Source organism: Columba livia, chromosome 5 (genome assembly GCF_036013475.1).
Source record: "Columba livia isolate bColLiv1 breed racing homer chromosome 5, bColLiv1.pat.W.v2, whole genome shotgun sequence".
Taxonomy (NCBI): Eukaryota; Metazoa; Chordata; class Aves; order Columbiformes; family Columbidae; genus Columba; species Columba livia.
This window is the reverse complement of record NC_088606.1, coordinates 2,931,971-2,949,698: the sequence shown is the minus strand read 5'-3', so window position 1 is coordinate 2,949,698 and position 17,728 is coordinate 2,931,971.

Here is a 17,728-nt window from a genome sequence, read left to right as displayed (position 1 = left end):
TGTGGATGGGGAACACAGGAGGGAGAAGTGGGAACGAGACAGCTGGGACACAGCTGCAGGAACAGCACGAACCACAGCAGAGCAGAGCCCAGGGCCACGGCTCCGGTGTGACATCCCGCTTTGCACACCTTGTCACCAGCACGCACACCCGGGCGCGTGGATCTGGTCCCCTGTGCTGGCACCAGCATCAGCGAAATGGTTGTTCGGCAGAAGAGCTCCCCATGTGTGGCAACCGCAGAGAAAATCCACCCTAATGAAATGCTTCCCTGCAGTAATTGGATTTCCACTGTAAATGAAGTCATTATGCTGATTGTCCTTGTGCGTTTGAAGACAAGCAGCAGCTCTGGCTGATGGACCCATTTGTGTTTCTCTGCAGCAAGGAGCCGTGCAGGGGCATTTCCCTGCTCAGGAGAGCGTGTGCGAGGTTGAGGTGGCCACATGGCTCCAAATACTCACAGTTCTGCTCCAAAAAATAGGCAGGTGAGAGGCTGTAAAGTGATTTGTGTGGTGGCCAGAGGGCTTTCCAGGGGCATGTCTCAGCTGCGGTGACACTCCTGGGCACAGTGTGTCCTCCCTGTGGTCTCCACAAACCTGCTGGCTTTGGAGATGTGGCCTGCCCTGGTACCATCAATGGAAAAGAGGTGACAGCGATTTTGGGGTGGTCTGCAAAAACCCACAATTCAAGCTGGGGCTTGAGCAGGGCTTTGTCACCACGGTGCGATCAACAGCGAGTCACTGCCTGTGCCATCTCCTCCCCGTTTTGTTTTGAAGTTTCTTTAGTCATATAGGAAAATGTCATGCTATAAAAAACTCCCAGCACAAAAACAAAAGCCCAAGTGAAAAGAAAAATAAAGCTGCAACTCTGAGGTTACTTGTCAGGTTGGCTGTGACCAAAATCCTTTCAGCAGGCGCCAGGATCCAGGGCTTAGTGCTGCTGGGTCAAACAAAGCTGCACAGCTGGCAAAGGAAGGCAAACCACCATTTGAGACCAAGATACCTGGTTGGACTGGGGACAGATGAAATAAAACTAATGTAAATTAGTGATTTGAATAATCTGTGAAAGGTATCAGTTTAAATGACTGAGAAATCTTGGTTTGCATCTATACCTCGTTTCTTTCTAGTGAGAATTTGTTGTGATCAGTGATGAAGCTGATGAAGGACACGAGCAGGGGCTGCACCAAGCCTCTGCTCCCTGGCTGCTGCCTTCTGCCAATGGGGACAACATGTTGAGCTAAAATACACTCACAGAGGTGTTGCTCTGCTTTGGCAAGTCTTAATTCTGTATTTATGTAGTGTGATGCTTGTGCAGGCACACTGTCCCTATGGGAGCACTTGTTTGCGTCCTGAAATGCTCTGGACACACGTTGAACCGGGCTGGCAAAGGGACTTCACATGATGCTCATGGCTGCTACCAGCAGGCCCAGGGCAGTGACCGTCCCTGTGCTGGGCACTGGGGAGGCCAAACCTCAAATCCTGGGGACAGTTTTGGGCCCCTCACACCAAGAAAGGCCTTGAGGTGCTGGAGCGAGTTAAGAGAAGGGAACGGAGCTGGTGAGGGGCTGGAGCACAAGTGTGATGGAGCGACTGAGGGACCTGGGGGGTTCAGCTGGAGAACAGGAGCTGAGGGGAGACCTTCTGATCTCTGAACTGCCTGAAAGGAGCTTGGAGCCAGGGGGGTTGGGCTCTGCTCCCCAGGAACAAGCGCCAGGAGCAGAGGAAACGGCCTCAAGTTGCACCAGGGGAGGGTGAGGTTGGATCTGGGGAACAATTTCTTCCCCAAAGGGCTGTGGGGCATTGGAACAGGCTGCCCAGGGCAGTGCTGGAGTCACCAGCCCTGGAGGGCTGGACAGACGGACATGAGGTTCTCAGGGACATGGTTTAGTGGTGGACTTGGCAGTGGTGGGTTAATGGTTGATTATCTTAAAGATCTTTTCCAACCTAAACAATTCTATGATTAAATGGCTTCAGGGTGTAGCTGGGGCCAAACACATAAACGAGTCCAAGAAGGGATTTGAAAGACGGGCTTCTTAGTGGCTACTGAGCATCATGGTCCACAAGCCACTGCCAGCTCCACAGGTCCCTGCTGCCGGGGGGGAGGTTGGTCTCTGCTCCAAGCCCTGCAGCCGTCCTTGTGTCCCCAGGGTAAGCTGGTCCCCTGTCTTCCTTGCAGAGCCCTTATGGCCAAGCCCCTTTCCCTCCCAGAGCCCATCCCTGCTCCCAGAAATGCTGCAGGGAGCTGGGTGCTGGCACAGCCGGGTTCCCATCCCAGCTCTGGGTTCCCTCACCTTCTCCCCAGCCTGCTGGGGAGTCCCCTTGTGTCCCCGTGGCCGGAGGCCAGCGGGCAGAGCAGAAACTTCATGCACGGCCAGCTGGCAGCCAGCGGGAGCTTCACAAACCCTGCGGTGCCGGAGGAGACAGGCGATTTATTTCATCTCCATCCTTTGTGCTGCAAGGGACCGTGTCCCTGCAGAACTGGTGCCGAGCCAGGGCTCACTCCTGCGAAAGCAGCACCAGGGCTCGGGTGGAGGAAAGCAGGGCCAGCCCCTGAAAAGTGGTGCCTGGGAGATTTTAGTGTTTTACACAGGATTTGGAGCAGCCTGAGCCTGTTTTTAACACTGGGCAAGAGCAACTTGGAGACAAGAGGCTGTGTCCCCATTGCTGGATCTGCAGGAGCCTATGGATGCCCAGGGGCCTCAAGTTGCGCCAGGGGAGGTTGAGGTTGGATCTGGGGAACAATTTCTTCCCCAAAGGGCTGTGGGGCATTGGAACAGGCTGCCCAGGGCAGTGCTGGAGTCACCAGCCCTGGAGGGTTGGACAGACAGAGATGCAAAATCATCACATCTTAATATAGCAGAACAAGGGCCTGGGGAATATACTTCTAACACTGCCATTTAATTTATGCACAACAGTCAGATTAATAAATGAATACATGCCCAGCCCTGCCACTGTTACAGTCCATCGATATTTCTCCACGCCTGCATCTGGACGTCTGACAGTTTGTTTACATGATCACCAAAATTAAAAACTCAAATTATTTGGCGTAGCACCAAGAGCAGCCTCTATTTTAGCAGCCTGCAGTGGCAGCTCCCAGTGAATTCTAATAACCCGTTAACGGTGTGTGTGTGCTGTGTTGTTGTCAGCGGAAGCGCGCGAAAGGACAGGGTGACATCGACTTATTGTGGGATATAGAAGGATTAATAATCTCTTTCCCGTGCGTCCTGCATGGCCAAGCTGCCTCCCAAGGTGGTTCACCCCCTTTGTCACCTGGTGGCAGAGCTGGGTGACAACACAGACCCGTCCCCCATCTGGTGGGGTGGCAGAGCCGCGTTGTCCCTTCCCAGCTTGTCCTTCTCGCGGTGACTCCCTGATGAGGCTCATTAAAAAGGAAAAGGGTCACAGTCGCTGCGTGGTTTTCCTCCGTCCTTCTGGAAGGTTCTTCTCCAGTGCTGGCTTGTATTGCCCACAAGGAAGCGGTGCAGGGTCCATTTGGCAGCTGAAGCATCTGAGCCATCAGGTGGGTGTCACTGGGGCTCTGCTGATGCTCGGGTTGGTTTTCCAGCCACCCCGGGGCTCTGCAGGGCCTTGCTGCAGCCTTGGGAAGCAACTTTGCTCCGAGCCCACCCGTGTGCAGCCCTGGGGAGCCACGTGTTGCTGTGGCTGTGTGCCCCCGTAGAATCGTACAATCATTTTGCTTGGAAAAGAGCTTTAATATCATTAACTCCTACTGTTAACCCAGCACTGCCAAGTGCACCACTATCCCATGCCCCTGAGAACCTCATGTCCGTCTGTCCAACCCTCCAGGGCTGGTGACTCCAGCACTGCCCTGGGCAGCCTGTTCCAATGCCCCACAGCCCTTTGGGGAAGAAATTGTTCCCCACATTCAACCTCAACCTCCCCTGGCGCAACTTGAGGCTGTTTCCTCTGCTCCTGGCGCTTGTTCCTTGTGTCCAGCTCAGGGCTGAAGAGAATGCTTTCACAGCAGGGCAATATATATGACATAGGGCTCACTGGCCAGTCTTTTACCTGCTAGAAGCAATAGAGCAGGTTCACACAACATGGGTGAGAAACAGGCGTGTGCCCAGGGATGGACAATGCAGCAGACACCTGGCAGTGCTGTCAGATGTTCAGGTGACAGCCTACCTCTGCTTAGGGGCATCTGTCCATCTGTCCACTCAGGAAACCTCCTCCAGATGCTCCTCCAGCCCTGGGCTGGTACCAGGTTTTGCCAGTGCCAACTAAGGGAGAAGCCTTGAGGCAAGGCAGAGCTAATGGGAAGTGGTGCAGAGCATGGCTAGCTGGTGGGAAGATCTGCTTTTGGAAGTCTGGGTTGTTCCTTCCAACTGATGAGCTCCAGAGGAGGTCACAAAGATGATCCAAGGGCTGGAACAGCTCTGCTGGGAGGACAGGCTGAGAGAGTTGGGGTGTTCAGCTGGAGAAGAGAAGCTCCGGTGAGACCTTATTGTGGCCTTTCTGTACTTAAAAGGGGCCAATAAGAAAGATGGGGACAGACTTTCAAGCAGGGCCTGTTGTGATAGGACAAGGGATGATGGTTTTAAATTAAAGGAGGGAGATTCAGGCTGGACATGAGGAAGAAATTGTTGTCCCTGGGGGTGGTGAGAGCCTGGCCCAGGTTGGCCAGAGAGGTGGTAGATGAACCATCCCTGGAGACATCCCAGGCCAGGCTGGACGGGGCTCTGAGCAACCTGAGCTGGTGAAGATGTCCCTGTCATGGCAGGGGGGGCACTGGGGGAGCTGGGAAGGGCCCTTCAACCCAAACCGTTCTGTGGTTCTATGGGCAGGGGTGGTAGAAATTCTCTAACAGCCAGATCCGAGATCAGCACATCCGGAGGACTGGATTTCAAACAGAAAGGCGTCGAAAGATCTTGGGATTTTATTTTAACATCCTAAAAGAGAAGATTTTACAATGCAAATATTGTAGCTCTGTACCAGAGCCAGGGGACCATAACCAGCACACGGGGATACGGCACATCCACAGTTTGCCCCAAGCCAAGGAGCTTCCAAAAAATATCTCCTAAAACTTCATTTCTTTATGCCCACTCTAGTGAGTGCAAAACCACAGCCCAGCAAGAAAAGCACCCGCCAGGACACAGGTAGCATGCAGGGACCGGGTACGTGACGAGACGGGGTGGTGAGGGCTGTGAGACATCAGCCCACCCGCCATCTGCAGGTAGGAGCCCAGCAGGAGAAGAGGCAGGAGGCTCGGGAGGAGCAGCTAAAAAGGGATTTGTGCGGTCTTCTATTTTAGCAGAGCTTTAGTCAGAGCAACACGTATCCCCTGGGTATTTTTATCTGTTGCAGTTTGGGAGTGAATCTTCGGGTATCCGGCTGGCTTACACAACAGAGCCCATACAGACCTGGACTAACCAGCATGGTGATGGTCTCACCATACCACAGCCCCTCCATGTCCCCTGGCTGCCCTGCTGTCCCCTGTGTCCCCGCGCCATAACAGGGGTCGGGGGGGCTTGGCAAGAGTTTGTGGGGGAACCACAGAATCATTTTGGTTGGAAAAGACCCTCACGATCACCAAGTCCAACCATTTCCCTACCCCTGGCATTGACCCATGTCCTGAGAACCTCATGTCCGCCTGTCCAGCCCTCCAGGGCTGGTGACTCCAGCACTGCCCTGGGCAGCCTGTTCCAATGCCCCACAGCCCTTTGGGGAAGAAATTGTTCCCAGATCCAACCTCAACCTCCCCTGGCGCAACTTGAGGCCGTTTCCTCTGCTCCTGGCGCTTGTTTCTGGGGAGCAGAGCCCGACCCCCCCTGGCTCCAAGCTCCTTTCAGGCAGTTCAGAGATCAGAAGGTCTCCCCTCAGCTCCTGTTCTCCAGCTGAACCCCCAGGTCCCTCAGCCGCTCCATCACACTTGTGCTCCAGCCCCTCACCAGCTCCATTCCCTTCTCTGAACCAGGATCATTGCACACTCTTGCTGCCATGTGTTAGAGGAAAAAAGCACCTTCTGGTGCTTGAAACCTTTAGAAGTTGTATCATTCCCTCTGCAATGACCATTTTGGACAGCACATTGACCAGGCTTGTGACTTCTCCTTGGCTTGAGCTTTCCCTGTTGCCCTTTCAGAGCATCTCTGGAGGTGGTATCATCTGCTGGGTACCTTTCCTTGCCATTAATATATCAGCAGAGACTTTTAAAGGCATTTGGGGAAGCAATCAGCCTGGACAAGTGGAAATGTGGACAGAAAGAATGATGTGTACAATTAATATCAGCACCAGTGGGGTCTCTGCCATATTTCTTTACCTACAATTTAAAGCTCCCTGTGGTTGCTTGATATTTTCCCATGAAAAGTAATTTCTCCTATAAACATGAGTCAGTGATGCTTGGGAACAGTTGTGTGGAAGAGTTTTCTTACCCCTAGAGTCATCCTCTTTCTAAAAGGCAAATGTCTTACCTTTTCCTTACTTGGATAAAGGTTTTTCATTAGCATTTATTATTTCCTTCTTCTGCACTGTAAGTCAGGGCACCTTGCACGGGAACTGTAAGGCTGTGTCATGCTACAGCTGCTTATTTATGTAAGGGTAGATAATTGCAGCCATTAATTGAGAATGAATGAATTGTATGCAATCCTCAAGCAGTTTTCTGGTTGCACAAAGGCAGAAGCAGAGCTGCAATGGGCGCCAGGGGAGAAGGTCCTCACCAGGGCTGCTCAGGACTAAAAACCCCTCTAAAAACTGAATTTTAATGGGTTAATTTGTAAGCCAGCGTAAGGGTGCTTGGAGCTGTTTGATGCGGAGCTTGGCTTCCCACAGACACTCGCCAGACCCTGGAAAATGTTTTTAAAATACAGACTAAATGAGGGCAACTCTAAAAGCCTCCCTAGCCTTTTCAAAACCACAAATGCTCCATATGAAGGACCAGGCTGGGGTGACCCAGACAATCTTGCAGCCAAACGGCCCAGCCTGCCCATCTGCTGTGGGTTTTGGTGCCCTGACAGCACCTTGTCCCCACCAAAGGGCTGGCACGGGTCCCTCCGCCAGGCAGCTCTGGCACTTGGAGGGCTGCCCGGTCCCTCAAACCAGCCGGACCGCGTGATGGGCGCCCGGGACACGGTGTCAGCAGCTGAGGGCAGCAGGATTGTGCCCGCGCCGCAGAATTGTAGAATTGTTTTGGTTGGAAAAGACCCTCAAGACCATTGAGTCCAACCATAACACACCCCTGTCCCTGCCCCATGTCCCTGAGAACCTCATCTCTGTCTGTCCAGCCCTCCAGGGCTGGTGACTCCAGCACTGCCCTGGGCAGCCTGTTCCAATGTCCCACAGCCCTTTGGGGAAGAAATTGTTCCCAGATCCAACCTCAACCTCCCCTGGCGCAACTTGAGACCATTTCCTCTGGTCCTATTGCTTGTTACTTGGGAAAAGAGATGAACACCCCCTGGCTCCAAGCTCCTTTCAGGCAGTTCAGAGATCAGAAGGTCTCCCCTCAGCTCCTGTTCTCCAGCTGAACCCCCCAGGTCCCTCAGCCGCTCCCATCACACTTGTGCTCCAGACCAAGAACATCCAGCCCAGCCGTGCCATCAGCAGCCAGCACAGGCCTTTGCCATCAGTACCACTTGGAGATACTTAAATCCCCTGGGATCATCTTGGGAATGCGCAGTCAAGACTCCCCATCACCCCGTGTTGGTGCAGAGGCTCAGCAAAGCAGCAGCTGAACAGCTATAAATAGGGTGCTTGAGGAGCCTGTTTCCAACCGCAAACGGCAGAGCTGCAGGGACGGCTTTGCTCCGCTCGGATGGTGCTAAATTTTCCTGAGCTCAATAGCAGAGAAGACAATGAAGATCTCAGATGCTGGGATCCTATTCTCTGGCTGCCTTCGCCTCGGTAATTTTGTCTGCCCACCTCCTGCTCCTCCTCCGGCAAACCTCCACCCCTGGGCACAGATGGAGCTGCAGCAGCCACCAAAGAGGATCAGGAGAGAAGAAAGGGAGCTGGGGAGACACTTCTGCCTTCAGCTGCGCATCCCTCCTGGGCCTCATCCTTCTCTGATGGGAGCTGTTTGCACCGAGCCTTGCAGCACAGAATCATAGAATAGCTTGGGTTGGAAGGGACCTTCAAAGGTCATCTGGTCCAAAATGCCAAGATCTAGTCCAGCATGATGGGACATCACACCATGGGGCCTTTCTGCTCCACCCCATTCCTTCCCTGGCCCTCACCACATCCCATCTGAGCCCACAGCCTCCATGGGGCCCTCAAGGAAACATCTCAATAGGGATCCAAGTCCCTGAGCCACCAGAGGAGGTCACTTGGAGAAGGGTGACTCTGTGCTCAACCCTGTACTTTTCCACTACATGTTCACTGTTGACCACTGAAGCTCCCAGCCCAGGGTCCAGCACTTGTGGCCAGCCTTATCCTCTCAAACATCTGCAGCTTTCATTCAAGAGCATCCTTTCATGAAAGCTATTCCCTTGTGCGGTCTCAGCATAAGCAGACATTGCATGGTTTTGATGTCCCTGGCAGACGGGATCATTTGATCTCCAGATTTCTCAGTGAAGTCAAGTCAGAGCCTGCAATTTCCTTTCAGATGCATTAAGTTCCTGCATAATTTTCAATTCACTCTTCTTTTGTGGGTAATGAATAGAGAAGGGTGTTCTCCATCAAAGGCAGTTTATTAAAATGCAAATAAACTTCAGACTGAAGGTCCATTAGAGCACTGAAAATCATGTGCATCAACAGAGAATATCAATTTTGGTCCCAAAAAGAACCAAGGAGCAGATTTTTTTGGGGAGGGGAGCCAACATCATCCCCCATCATAAACACTACCCACCTCCTCCCACTGAAAGACCTTTATCGGTGGCTTCTGGCATCACCCCAAACTCCGGGCAGCCAGAGCTAACACTTCCCATGCCAGGTCTCTTGGGACAAGTTTAGTCAGACCAAGCCAGACACTTCTAAGGAACAACTCAATGCTAAAATGTTAAGTGAATTACCAGGTTAATGAGGATTCAGCAGTAAAAACTGTCAGCAAAATAAAATATTGCAAAGCGCACAAGGACCTTTTCTTAAATGTCCCGGGAGATTTGGGAGCCCCTGCTTGTGGGCTCTGAGCTGAGAAGAATTCAAGTCTGGGCTCGGCTTCTTATCATGCTTGACCACATCTGAACCACCGCTGGCCTCATGGGCTAGGCAGGAACCTCTCAAGCCAAGCGAGGAGACTCCAAAATACCCCAGACTTCAGCCGGTGTTTGGCTACAACACATTCCCAAGGGCCGCAGGGGAGGGTGGACGAGTCCATGGAAGAGGACTCTCTGGACACTTGCTAAGTTCATAGCAACGGCACCTGCTTGTGCTGAGCATGGATGGTGTCTGGGAAGGTCTCCTGGAAGAGATGGTCTCACCTGAATCTACCTGGGGCTCCGCACATGCCAAGTCCCACAGAGCCTGGAGCTGCTCCTTGGCAGGAGTGGGGATTTTGAGTATCATGGGAAGGTTCTTCACCCAGAGCGTGGTGGAGCACTGGAACAGGCTCTCCAGGGAGGTGTCATGGGGAGCGTGTCCTGGGAGGGCGAGCTCTGCTCTTTGCTGGGATCCAGCGAGGTCCCTGCCCGCAGGGGACATCCCCAGCCCTGCTGGTCCCTGGGAAAGTGTGTCACTTGTTGGCTGATGTTTCTCTGGCCATCTGCAGCCGGGGAGACCAGAGGTGTGACCAGAATCTGTCTGGGTTGCCATGGCAGCAGGGAAAAAAAACACAAGGAAAGAAAGGGGAAAAAAAAAAAGAAAAACAAGCAATAGGTACAGGAAAAGGAATCTTCAACAAAAATGAAAAGCCAGCAGCATCTCAGGGCCAGCACAGACCTGGAGGAAGCTCCTGGGTCTCATGGGTCACACTGGGCCAGCCTGGGTACCCGAAAGCTGAGCAGCCACCCACTGCAGCCCTGGTTCTGTGACGCCTTGCAGTGTGCATAGAACCATAGAATCATTTTGGTTGGAAAAGACCCTCAAGACCACCAAGTCCAACCATAACCCACCCCTGGCACTGCCCCATGTCCTGAGAACCTCATGTCCGTCTGTCCAACCCTCCAGGGCTGGTGACTGCAGCACTGCCCTGGGCAGCCTGTTCCAATGCCCCACAGCCCTTTCTGAGAATGATTTTTTCCTATTATCCAACCTAAACCTCCCCTGGCACAATCTGAGTCCATTTCCTCTTGTCCTATCAGGTGACAACAGCAGCACCCGGTGGCATCGAGTTGCCACCAGCACCTTCCGAGGTGCAGAAGGGCTACACTGACTCATTTTAATTCTCTTCCTTTTCGTTTGCAGGTTGATTTTCCTCCAGTCCCGTTCCCCACCTCCCCCTGCTCCCACCTGCTCAGCACTAAGGCACAAACACAAGTCCCCAAACCTTTCATTTCGCTGGCATTTCGGCAGCCCGTTCGAACTGTGTGGTTGCAGCACGTGGGTGGCTGGAGTCTCTGTACAAATGATGCCCTTTTTGCTTTCCTGGAAAAAGCTTTCAGTGTTTTTCTGCTAAAAATTGAAGCCAAAAGCAGGGGGGGAAGCATGAATTACAGGCAAGAGCCTTGAGAGCTAAGAAGAGTGTCCAGCAGGTCCTGGTCCTCTGCAGTTAAGCCGTGCCAGGACCATGGTTGGTCAGTGCTCTCCTCTCAGCCAGGAGACAGCCTTACCCTGCTGATGATGGCCCTTTGGTAGATATACACGTATCTTCTTGGCTGTTTCTGAGCCTGAAGACACTTACTATGGAGCAGACATGAAGCACTGGTGTCCTGGTGTCCATCCCTTCCTCTTCCCATGGTCCAGACATCTCCTTCCCCTCAAGCTCCTTTAGGAGGTTCAGGCTGGAGGTTAGGAGGTTCAGGCTGGAGCCTCTTAGCTCCAGCACGGCAAAGCCACATCTATACCAGCTCAGGTCTTCCCCAACCAACCACATCCACAACCGGCATCTCCAAACATCCCGTCTGCAACATCTCTGCACTCGCCTGGGCGGCCCAGGGGCTGGATGGGTGGTGGAGCTGGGTGGGAACACGCCAAAGAAGTGTCCCAGCAGCAAACTTCAGCACCGCACGTGGTGGCCTTGGTTCTGCCACTGGGGACAGGACAGGCACATTGTAGGGGCCCATAAACCATTTCATAGAACCATTTTGGTTGGAAAAGACCCTCAAGATCACTGAGTCTAACTGTTAACCCAATGCTGGCACTAGCCCATGTCCCTGAGAATGTCCTGAGTTGGAAAGAACCCACAAGGATCATCAGATGCTGGGTGCTGGATCCCCTAAATGCACAGGGAATGTGTGGGTGGTTGGAAATAATACCCCATAATAAAGATTTATGACTTTTTTTGAAGTTAACCTTGGTAGCAGAAGAGCAGGAGGTAGCGATGGTGTGTAGGAGCAGCCGCAATGGACACCCATGGACACACACTGGTCTTCTGGATGTTGACCTGGGTGAGTGACAGCCCAACATCCTCCCTGAGCCCAGCTGCCAGCTGGCAGGAGATGCTGGTTCCTCTGTGTCCTCCCAAGGTGTTGTCCATTTATTGAGATGAAAAATGTGACTTTGCCAGGCCAGAGGCGAGTCTCCATGAGGAGTGGGCTCTCAGGGCTGGGAACATGCCTGGTTTGCTTCCCTCACATCTCCCCAGCACTTCCACCACCTCATTGATTCATCCGAGTGTGTCACTGCATGGCAACAGGCTGGTGGGAACACCCGCGCCACGTTATCCACGACAGGAGGAGAAGGAGACTTGCCAAGAGCTGGAGGCAGCAGTTCCTCAGTGGAAGGTGAGAGTGGGATCACCACCACTGATCCCACCCGGGGACACGGCACCAGGACAGCAGCAACGGTGTCACACCACCACGAGGTGGGACGTTTGAGCCCATCATTGTCTCTGCCGGGGTTTGGCCACTACCATGGCCTCAGGACAGGTCAGATTCTGTCTGCCAGGGTTTGGCATGTGGCCGGCAGGACTCGGGATCTCTCCTGGACACCTGCCCAGGACACCCAGCTTCTTCACCCTTACCTTCCTTCTGGTGAGAACCCACCTTCCATGTCAGCTGTCCTGGAAGGGAAAATACACAGCAACGTGAGCAGGGACAAAGTCTCACAGTGAGGTGTGGTGGCACCTTCTGCTGACCTTGGCAGAGACAACCCCTGAAACAAGATGAGTGTCCTGCAGTCATGGGCTTCATCTGAAGGCTGCTTAGAGCAACAGAAAAACCCAGCACGTGGGTATCAGCCCAACTATCTCATCCCACCTAACGCTAGATGTCCACCATGAAGACATCTACAACTGAGCAAGCCTCTCCAGGCCTTCCCAAGCCCCTGCCTTACTTCAGATGTCGGATTTAGGAGGAGATGAATTGAGCCCTTGGACAGAGGCACCAGACAGGGGTGTCCTCCTGTGAGCTACAAGCTGGTGAGATACCTGCACATCTGGCAGTGAGCAGCTAAAATGTCCACAGGGTCTCCCCCGTGGGCTGGTTGTCCCGGTCCACACGGTGTTGCCACCTGAACAGGCAGATTTTCCAAAAATGTAGATTTTGCCAAGCCCTGGGTAATGGTTTATTTAGTGGTTATTTAGACAACACGGACAACACCAGTGATTTCATGAGCGCAACATCTCCCTTCACATGTAACACATCATCACAGATGTTAAACAGCTCCGCTAAGCATCTAATTAGCACATTAACAACATAAATATCAAAGAATACGGGGAAGCTGACTGACTACCAAAGCTATGCAAAACATCTAACCTGGCGACAATTTTTCCGTGTAATTACTGTAATGTTAAACATAGTTACATAATGATCACAGATTTCAGGTCAGATACTCCATACGTCATGGAAGCCATGGTGTGTTTTGACATTTATGGGAATACTTTTTATTTTTAGTTAGTTTGGTTACCATGGCAGCAAGGAGAAATCTGCACCAGCCTCAGCTATACATTAGATTTGTGGCCTCCCACTTGATAACACCCAAAAACTTTTCAACTGATTTCTCCAAAAATTGTCAGCCATAAGCTGCAATGGGTGGAATGAGGCTTGAAAATAAGATATTCTGCATTCTGCTGTTTAAAGGGGAGGCTATTCCTGAAGATCCTCTCTAATGCCTGGATGAACGCAGGCACTCATTAGCACATCAAATTTTACTTATTTAGATATTTCAACGAAGCAAACTGCACTGCAGAGGTTAGTAGAGGTTGAATGGGTTTAAATCACAATGAATGAGCCGCGTTCTGCTCCAAGCGGGAATTTTGCAAGCATAAATTGTCTGCAAACAGGAATATCTTGCAAATACCTCGGGTCCCATTCCTGAGCTGGAGTTTGCCAGCAGGGATGTGACCCCGGTGCCCCATGAAAAGGTGGCTTTTACAGCGCTCCTAACTGGGAAACGAGAAGCAAAACGCCTTCGCTGTCCTCCTGAGCCTCTCAGCCATTAGTGCAGCGAGGGGCGGCTGTGATAAATAACCGCCCGGTGGCACCGCGTCGCTCCCACGCTCCGCTCGGTGAAATCACTGCGAGATCGCTGAGCTGCAGCTGGGCTGAGCCTCCAGCAATGGGGATTTAACTCCTGGGAAGCCTCTGGAGCGGGAGCACCGCCGAGGGAAAGGAAGGGCCCTGGGTGGCATCTGCACGGGTGGGAGCAGGACACACAACCCTGGGGACAGCCCGCTCTGGGGTGGTGGCAGGTGATGCAGAAAGACGGGGTGTCGTGCACTGGATCAGCCATCACAGAGGGACAGTGTTGGGACAGACCTGGCTCTGCCATTAGCGCCCCCAGAGGTGGGAGTTTGGAGTTGGGGTGATGCTGAGGAGGGTGGTGAGAGCCTGGCCCAGGTTGGCCAGAGAGGTGGTGGCTGAACCATCCCTGGAGACATCCCAGGCCAGGCTGGACGGGGCTCTGAGCAACCTGAGCTGCTGAAGATGTCCCTGTCATGGCAGGGGGGGCACTGGGGGAGCTTTGAAGGTCCCCTCAACGCACACCATCCTGTGATTTTATGATAATCTCCCCTGTGAGAAGCAAGAATGAAACTTTATCATAGAATTCCACGTTGGAAAAGAGCACAAGGATCATCTGGTCCAACCTTTCTTGGCAAAGCACAGTCTAGACAAGCTGGCCCAGCACCCTGTGCAGCTGCATCTTGAAAGTGGCCAATGTTGGGGAATCCACCACTTCCCTGGGGAGATTATTCCACTGGCTGATCGTTCTCTTCATGAAAAATACCCTCTTGGGGAAGTGCGTCTGGTGTGTGTGCGTTGAATCTCTACTCAGGGAGAAAATGACCCCATCCTAAATGTTGAGGGGATCAATCCCCCCAGTGCCCCAGGCTCTGCTTTTGAAGCACCAGCACCACTGAGTCCTGGTGCTTTCGTAGCATCCCGCAGGCAGGTCCTGGCCACGGTGGTTATGGCTGTTTTGCTGAGACCTTTGTGCTCTCCCCCTGCTCCCCTCCTGCAGCGCATGGCCATGGGCTCCTCCTTCCCTCAGCATCTCAACCATGACACCCTCAAACCCCTTTAGATCCCTACTGGCTTATCTGTGACATCCATGTCACTCACATCACCTCTCCAGGTGTAACCAGCTGTCATCTTCTGGCTTGCAGTGAAGAACACAGAAGAAACTTGGAGGTGAGGTTATATTTGTGGAAACCCTCCCAAAACCAGCCTCCTGGGAACAAAGTTTCCCCTCCCTTTTCCCAGCAGTTAATGAATGCTGCTCGGAGTTTCCTTTTCGGTGCTGAAGACGCAGAGGATATCACACCTTCAGCACATCTTCTGCAGCACCAAATGTTCCCCAGCTGAGCCTCTGGGCAGCAGAGGAAGGACGAAGAAGACAAGCCCAGACCGTGGGAGGAAAGACAGATTTCTTCGGTGGGATGAGTTCTGTGTTGCCGTTCTCCAAAATGAGTCACAGGCCGGAGAAGTGGGGCATTAATCTCAGGGGAGATGAGTAAGTGGGTAGCACGCGAAGGCGACGGTAAAGGAGCATCACGATTCATCCTTGCAGCTCAGCTCAGCTGTATTAGCGGCGGCTTCTCCTCCCTCTTGATTGAAATCAGAATTTTTCTACCAGCTCCCCAGAGTAATAAATAAATAAATAAATAAATGATGTCACCTTTGAAAGTATTCAGCAAATTTAGATTTGCAGGTTTTTCAACACGTCTCACTCCGCGGCATCATTTAAGCCTCTCTCTTCCCTTTCGCAGTCCTGCAGCAGTCAGACATCCCCAGGCCATTGCGTGTCACCAGGCTGGGAGTCACTCCATGGAGCAATTTTGCTCTTATTGTCTTATTGTCAGCAGGTGACAGACAGGCAGTGCCACCCCGGGGCTCAGCACCCACACATGCCCACAGTCACTGCTGGTGCCACTGACGAAAAGTCCTCAGAGAGGAGCAGCGGTTCTTCAACATTTGGGTTTTTATCCTTACACTGCGCTGCCACTTCAGGGCTGGTTTTAATATGGAAAGTGCGTGCTCAGCGATTGTAATTAAAGTCTGTTAAAGGGAAAAAAAATCATTAAATATTTAAAATGGTTACACTGTAAATGTTCTCGTTAGCGTTTCTCCCCGCTGAAGAGCTGAGGCTGCTCAGAACAAGTCCCTGTCCCACAGCAGCCCCGGCCACCTCCCCAGGTTCTTCAGGGGGTTATTTAACACCTGCTCTGCGTGGGTGGCAATAACTCTCTTGGTGTGTCGGACACAATCATAGAATAACATCATAGAATCATTTAGGTTGGAAAAGACCATCGAGTCCAACCATGAACCTCAAGGTTGCTCATCAGATGAAGAAGCTCTGAGTGCCATCGTTTGGGGAGCGAGGGCAAGAGGGAAGCACTGAGATGCTGAACGTCATGGTGATTCGCGTAGCTCCTGACCCAGAGGCTGCTGGAAAGTCTCTTCCTGATACCAGTTCAGCCCCAAGCTCAAAAATGGGCAAATCTGTGACTGGATGAGTGCGGCTTGTCTCAAATCAGAGTTACAGTTCTGCGGTTCGATGGTGCTCACGCCGTCGCTCAGGTATGGAGGATTTCCTGGTTACCACTTCCCAGCAGCTTTGCCTGTCTCCTACAAAACAGGAGGAATCCTGACTTTGAGTGGTTTACCATTGGGAAGCTCCCCTCACGTTTCCAAAATAACCCAGCCTCAGGAAACCTCATCGCTATCCCAGGAAGTCCCAGCGATGCAAAGCAACCTGTTCTGGGCAAGGGGAGGTCTGTTCTGAGAAACAGGCATCAAAACAGTCAAAACCATGAAGGTTTGGGTACAGGCACAAAGTATTTCTTGGATCTTTCCTGTTCAGGCAAGTTGGCAACAGTGAGATAAAATGGGCAAAGATGCCACCCGGGTTCAATAAAGGTCGATGATCTGCAATAATTTGGCGCTTATTTTTGAAGAGACCTCAGAAACAAATGGGAGGTAGTTTCAACTTTCTGGGCTTCTTCGGTGCCTCTGGAATGGTGCTCGGAGCAAACAGTATAACCAGGAGGAAGCTCTGAAAATTGTGCTGTGAGATGGTTATTGCCGCAGCCCTGTGAGTTCCAGACCTGGGACGCTGTCAGATATCTCACCAGCCTTTCTGCTGATGATCTTGGCGACAAAGACGAGGGTGACCTCAGCAAACGTGCTAATGATGCGGAGCCAGGAGGTGTCCTCAGTGCAGAGAAGCAGCAAGATATATTGAAAAGTCTGAATGACCTGCAGGGGCGGAACGACAAGAGGGATATGGATTTCAAGGTCACGCGTGCATGCAGGGACTAATAAACAAGGATTTCTGCTGTCAGCCTAGAGCTCATCCGTTCAAAATGACTGAGGAGAAGGAGGATCAGGGTGTATCGGTTGATTGTGGGATAAATTACGAGCTGCCAGTGTTTTAAAGTCATAAAAAGGCAACTCTCATCCCAGGCTGCATCCGCTGAGATGTTTTCAGCGGACACAGGGAACAGGAATGTTCCTGTACGAAGGGCTGGAGAGGCCCCACGCCAGGAGGACACGTTTCCAGAGCCTGAAGCAGGTTTCCCACCTGGTACTGGAAGATTTGCTGTTATTTATTAGCTCCAAACCAGCTCAAGGCTTCATAAATCAACCCAAACTCACCCTCCAGGCTACTAATTACCCGCTGTCATCTGTCCAGTCCACCTTGAAATTGCACCCCAGACCTGAGGTCCCAGCACAGCACAGAGGAGCAGTTTAGGAGATTGATCAGCGTCACAGGGATGATGCTGGCAGATTAATTAGCAACAGACAGCCGTCAGCTCCGTGTCCTGCTGCTCCTCGCTCCAGTCTAAGATGTGAATGTTATTGATTTTCCCAGTCTCGCCTTCTTTCCATCCTGTAATCCTTTTGCTGGGGGGGGGTCTCAGCAGGAAAATCTGTAGCGAATGCGTGTTTGCACCTACATATACATAAATGTAAAGCAGTGCAGGTTTAAGAAAGAACAACTGCCCAAAGCAAATGAAGTTTAGGTTATTTGTCATCAAGGGAATATTAACAAGAAGAAAATCTTTAGTTGTTAGAATGGAAGAAACAGCTGCTGCCTCCCAAGCAGGACTCCCAGCCCTCGGCCCCGCAGCTCCCCCTGCCCACGGCCACCCTTGTGTCACCGTCACCAACAGCCTCCCACCGCGGGGACTGCACAGAACAAAACACTGCTGAATTTCCATGGGGAAATGCTGGGGTTCAGATGCTTTGTCCTGGTTTGTGATGATTTTCCATTTCCCGAGATAACTCCGGAATGTGATGATTTTTCC